General features: G+C 40.2%; 1 protein-coding gene across 2 annotated transcripts in view; it reads left to right on the top strand.

Moving 5' to 3' along the window:
• The first annotated feature begins 798 nt into the window (after window positions 1-798).
• LOC107718694 (band 4.1-like protein 1) overlaps window positions 799-4,585 on the top strand; it is a 107,027-nt gene continuing 103,240 nt past the window's right edge. For both annotated transcript variants that reach the window (XM_016525885.1, XM_016525884.1), the window contains exon 1: window positions 799-976. The gene's annotated coding sequence lies outside the window, so the exon portion shown is untranslated. The remainder of the gene's footprint in view (window positions 977-4,585) is intronic.

Raw genomic sequence — 4,585 nt, 5'->3', positions numbered from 1 at the left:
ACACAAAGGGTGTTCCAAAAGAAGCAACAATTATTACTCAATCACTCAGCCCCTTCCAAATATTAACAAGATGTTTTACAGAAAGATGAGTTTCGTAGACTGCGAACATGCTAACATGAACTCACCAAAAAGGGGATTATGAAAAAATTATAATAATGAACTAAAACACATCCTCCAAGCTGACACAGCTGATGTGTTTTTAAAGCCCTCTGGTGGATGGAAAATTGATTGCCTGACCAGGTCTTATTTGGACATTTTGCACTGACAGCTATCATGAACTGAACTGATAAGTGCATTTAATCAGAATTTGTCCTGCTTCAGCACTTCTTTTTATGGACTGCACAGCATTCGCTGGTCTCTGCCAGACTTTCTCGTTGGGCTAGTTACAGAATGCTCTCCATTTTCCATCTTTTCAAAGCAACCCTCTTTTCTGTCTCATAAACAATGATTGAGATTTAGATTGTACATTTGGGTGGGTAAAGCGGTCTATTTATTTATTTTTGCATATACATTTTTGGGGACAGGTGCTCAATTGGAAAAAAGACTCAATTTTTTAAAAAGATAAAAGATTTATATTATATATAAATAAGGTTACATACTGTTGAACATCTTTTAATGTTCATGTTAGCTAACTGCATTTGCTAATGTCTGCATTTGGTTTCAACTGATTGTGCCCATAAAAGTTTTGACACAAATTACAAAACAAACAAAAAAGGCCTCCCCCGCTAAAGTCATTCAGTAATTAAACACACAGGTTGTAAACACAATGAACACTTCTAAGACTCTCTCTATCTCTCTATAACCCTCCTAGTAATGTCCCTCCCTTTACCGTGCTCTGTTGCTCTTGTATCATTTGGTCGGTGCCTTACCGAGAAGAAGTCGACGGGATCTGGGCGGGACCGAATCGCCTCGACTGCTTGCTCTTCATTACTCTGAAATCTCCATGATCCACCTGGACGTGCGCTTGATAGCTCAGGTGAGTGACAGGCTGCGTGTCAACGTGTTGTATTTTAATGTACAATGAATCGAAAAGCCCGTGCATTTGTAAATTATGATTAGTACCGTTTTGCAGTAGAGTAGAAACATCAGATCTAGAAAGGTTATGTCATGCGCAACACTGCTGTGTAGGCTACAGTACGATTGCTTGTTTCAGCTTTAGTGCGCGTACGGATTACAAAAAAGAAAAGAAAAAAATCATGCATGCGTAAAACCAATACAACCTTTTGATCAATGGACATTATAGCCGAATACATCGTAAATGTAATGTATGTGGGTGAGGAAACTGAGAAAAGGACAATTGACTGAAGCAATACCTGTGTATATTCGTTGACAATCACGTCATGATGCATGAAAGAGCGATCGCAGTTATGTCATGTTTTCATATACTGTAGATCGATTGTACTGCTATATTGACTATTACAGATCAAAATCAAGCACAAGCGTAGCGGCTTCTTATGTAATTTGAATGAATGTCTCATATAAGTACTATTTGGCGTTATGTACAGTAGAATATTTGGTTGTCTGGTGTTCTAGCCTTTTAAGCACGTTTAATCTTTGAGGCGTAATACGCATTCTTTGCTCTTTCGTTTTTATTTTTTTATTTTGTGTGTGTGCATAAATTAGGAATTTTGGTTCATTTGTGCTTTTGAGAAATGCAACTACTGCCGTCAGCAGTCTCTTATGCGATGAGATATTCACACAGAACAGAAAACACTTCAAACGATTCAAAACATTAGTTCAATGACTTTCCACAGCATGACAACATTAAGAATAGTAACAGGTATTGGTTCATTTCAAGGTGGATATGGATTAAGTAATCACCTGGTGCATCCACCAATTACTGCAGTCATTTCCACAGATGCGTAGATGACACTCTCTGATAAGTGTGTATGAGACTAGAAATTTTGGGTTGCACAAGGGGTAAACAATTCTCGTAGCCCCTGCTGGTGATAACATTTATGTCAAGCACACTATGTGCAAGATGTGGATGATTCACTAAAAAGAATAGACTGATAAAAGTCATGCACAATCATTAAACATTCAGGTTGATCCAGCTAGTAGCATCTTTGAATGAAGATTGTTGAGACTGAATTAAGATAATTACTCACATGCACAAGTCTAGAAGCAGTTCTAGGACGTTCCTTAAACAACTCCCTATTTATGTAGTCCCCCCCCATTTAAGTAGTTAGTGCACTGGCCATGGAGTTGGCCATTTCTTGGGCTGTCCCACTGTCAAAATTGCTCCACTGCACTGAAATGTTTACTCCCTAAAAATCAGGTTGATGTATTCAAACAATATAAGGTGGTGCATCACTGTTGTCCTCTCGCTTGTCACTGCTCATTTGCATAAAGCTGAGCCCTACTCAGACCAACAGTCTGTCGCTGATTGAAAATAAACGATGTCTGGCCACTTTCATGAGTATCACTTCTTTTCAAAGTCAGGCAGGCTCTCATGGTATCTTTGGATTGATAAATGTGTCATCTGCCACCTCAGTTTGACTGTCAGCCCAAATTAGGTTTTTATATTCCACTCGTAAAATTTGCATAGTTGACGTTTGTGTTTTCTGGCCTTATGTGGCTGTCAAAATTACACTTCTACCACCTGTCTATGCAGTGTATCTAGCAGATTTACAAGCTCACAATATTACAAAGATACATGCACACATATTTGAGTGTTTATGCAAACAGTGCATGTGACATCTCCCTCCCAAACAGTTAAAAAAACACCCCGGGGAGTTGCAAGTTCAGTCAGGCATTCCTACAGACCTCTGCCACAATACTGAAAAACAAGTTCAACTTGAAAGTATTTGATCCTCTGAAGTGTATTGTTCTTATTTAGAGACTTAATACATGCTGGTTTATTTAGTTCTTACAAAACACACAAATGTGGACTGTAAAAAGGGAAGATAGACAGTGAGTTCAGTTATCAAAGATTGTAAATACATTCTGTGTTAAGAAGGCATAACCTTTGCTCTTCTGGGGGCATATTACAGAAAGTTTCTTATTTTAGAGCTTAACTTAAGATGTGATATGTTAAATTAGGATTTTTCAGAAATTCATATTACAGAAGCAAATCTTAACTTGATTTGGGATTCTTATCCTATCTTCCAAAATCGTATCTTATCTCTAGTTAGGAAATCTTAAATTGCATTATCAAGCTCGACAATCCACTCTCGGGTCTGTTACCAAGCAACCAACACTGCGCAAGCTGCTGATGAGGTATACAAAATAATAGAAGCTACTTCACTTTGAAAATCGCCTTTTGCAAAAAAAAAACATAACACCGTGTCTACACCGGTCACGACAGTTGTCGTGTTGCGCCGCGCCGCAACAGCTAAAGTCTGTCTACAACTGACGCAACAAAGCGATCATTGAAAATCATTTGAAATTTGTGTCAATGCAATGCAACTTTTGTCGCTGCATGTCGCCAGGGCCTGGCGATGAGGTTGCTAGTGGGCGTTCTCAATAGGGCTGTGCGATTTGGGGAAAATGTCTAATTGCGATTTTTTTTTGGACAGATATTGCGATTGCGATTTGATTCGGAAGCGCAAGTGTCTGAGAGTGCAAGTCTGAGAATGCAAGTCTGAGAGTGCAAGTGCAAGTCTGCAGCTCGGAATTCATGGCAGCTTTTATTGGCCAAGGCCACATAAGGCCGTTTGACCGACATGTCAAACAACTAATCACAGTTCGTTTCGTTTCAACGTCACGCTTCGGGGCGTGGAAATGTCGCCCCAATAACAGACCGGTGTGTAAAACTCGCGGACGTATTTTAAAAATTCTATGCCGCGTACTTGAAATATTTCACATACTTTTGATAATCCAGCGTTTAGTTGATCCTGACAAGCGCTCATCGTCACAGTTGTAAACACAACGGATTTCTTCTTTCGTGAGGGGGTTTGGTGCCACGGCATCTTTGTTTCCAGGCGGAACGTTAAAGATCGCAACACAGGTCTCCTGGAAATCCTGTATAAGTCAACCGATCTGATGACGACTTCGAAACGCCTGTAGTGTTTCCACTTTTGTGTGCCGTATGCATCAGACGTTCAGCCAACGGTCCGTGGGCGTGACGTCTGAGGCTGACACTATAATTTGCCTAACTATCGATCTGACCCTGTAGACGCCATAATCACACACTCTCTCTCTCTCTCCCGCTTTTTAAATTTTTTTTTTAAATGGTGGGCGTTTATGCAATTGGCTAGAACAGTGCTGATTGGGGAGAACGGAGGGGCGCTCACTCTATTGGTTAGTAAGGCTGCCACTCAAGGCTGGCAGTCATGCATATGCTCTGGAACAGAGTAATATCGTGTCCACATCGCAGGCTTTGCGATTAGCAAACCGCAACGTCTCAAATCGCGATTGCGATGCAATTTCGATTAATCGCACAGCCCTAGTTCTCAATACTGGTTGCCTTGACAGCGAATCAGGTTTCTTGCTGCTAAGTACAAACATTTTGGAGGCAAAAGACTAAATATAATCAAAATTAAATCCGTACATACAAACAAAAATGAATGAAAAACAGAGCCTGCCTACTTCCATTGCGTATGTTTATCTACGGTTGAGAGGAGAACGATCACATGAGCTCTAC

The sequence above is a fragment of the Sinocyclocheilus rhinocerous genome, unplaced genomic scaffold (assembly GCF_001515625.1).
Source record: "Sinocyclocheilus rhinocerous isolate Xijiao unplaced genomic scaffold, SAMN03320098_v1.1 scaffold2348, whole genome shotgun sequence".
NCBI classification, from domain to species: domain Eukaryota; kingdom Metazoa; phylum Chordata; class Actinopteri; order Cypriniformes; family Cyprinidae; genus Sinocyclocheilus; species Sinocyclocheilus rhinocerous.
This window is presented reverse-complemented; position numbering and strand designations above follow the sequence as displayed.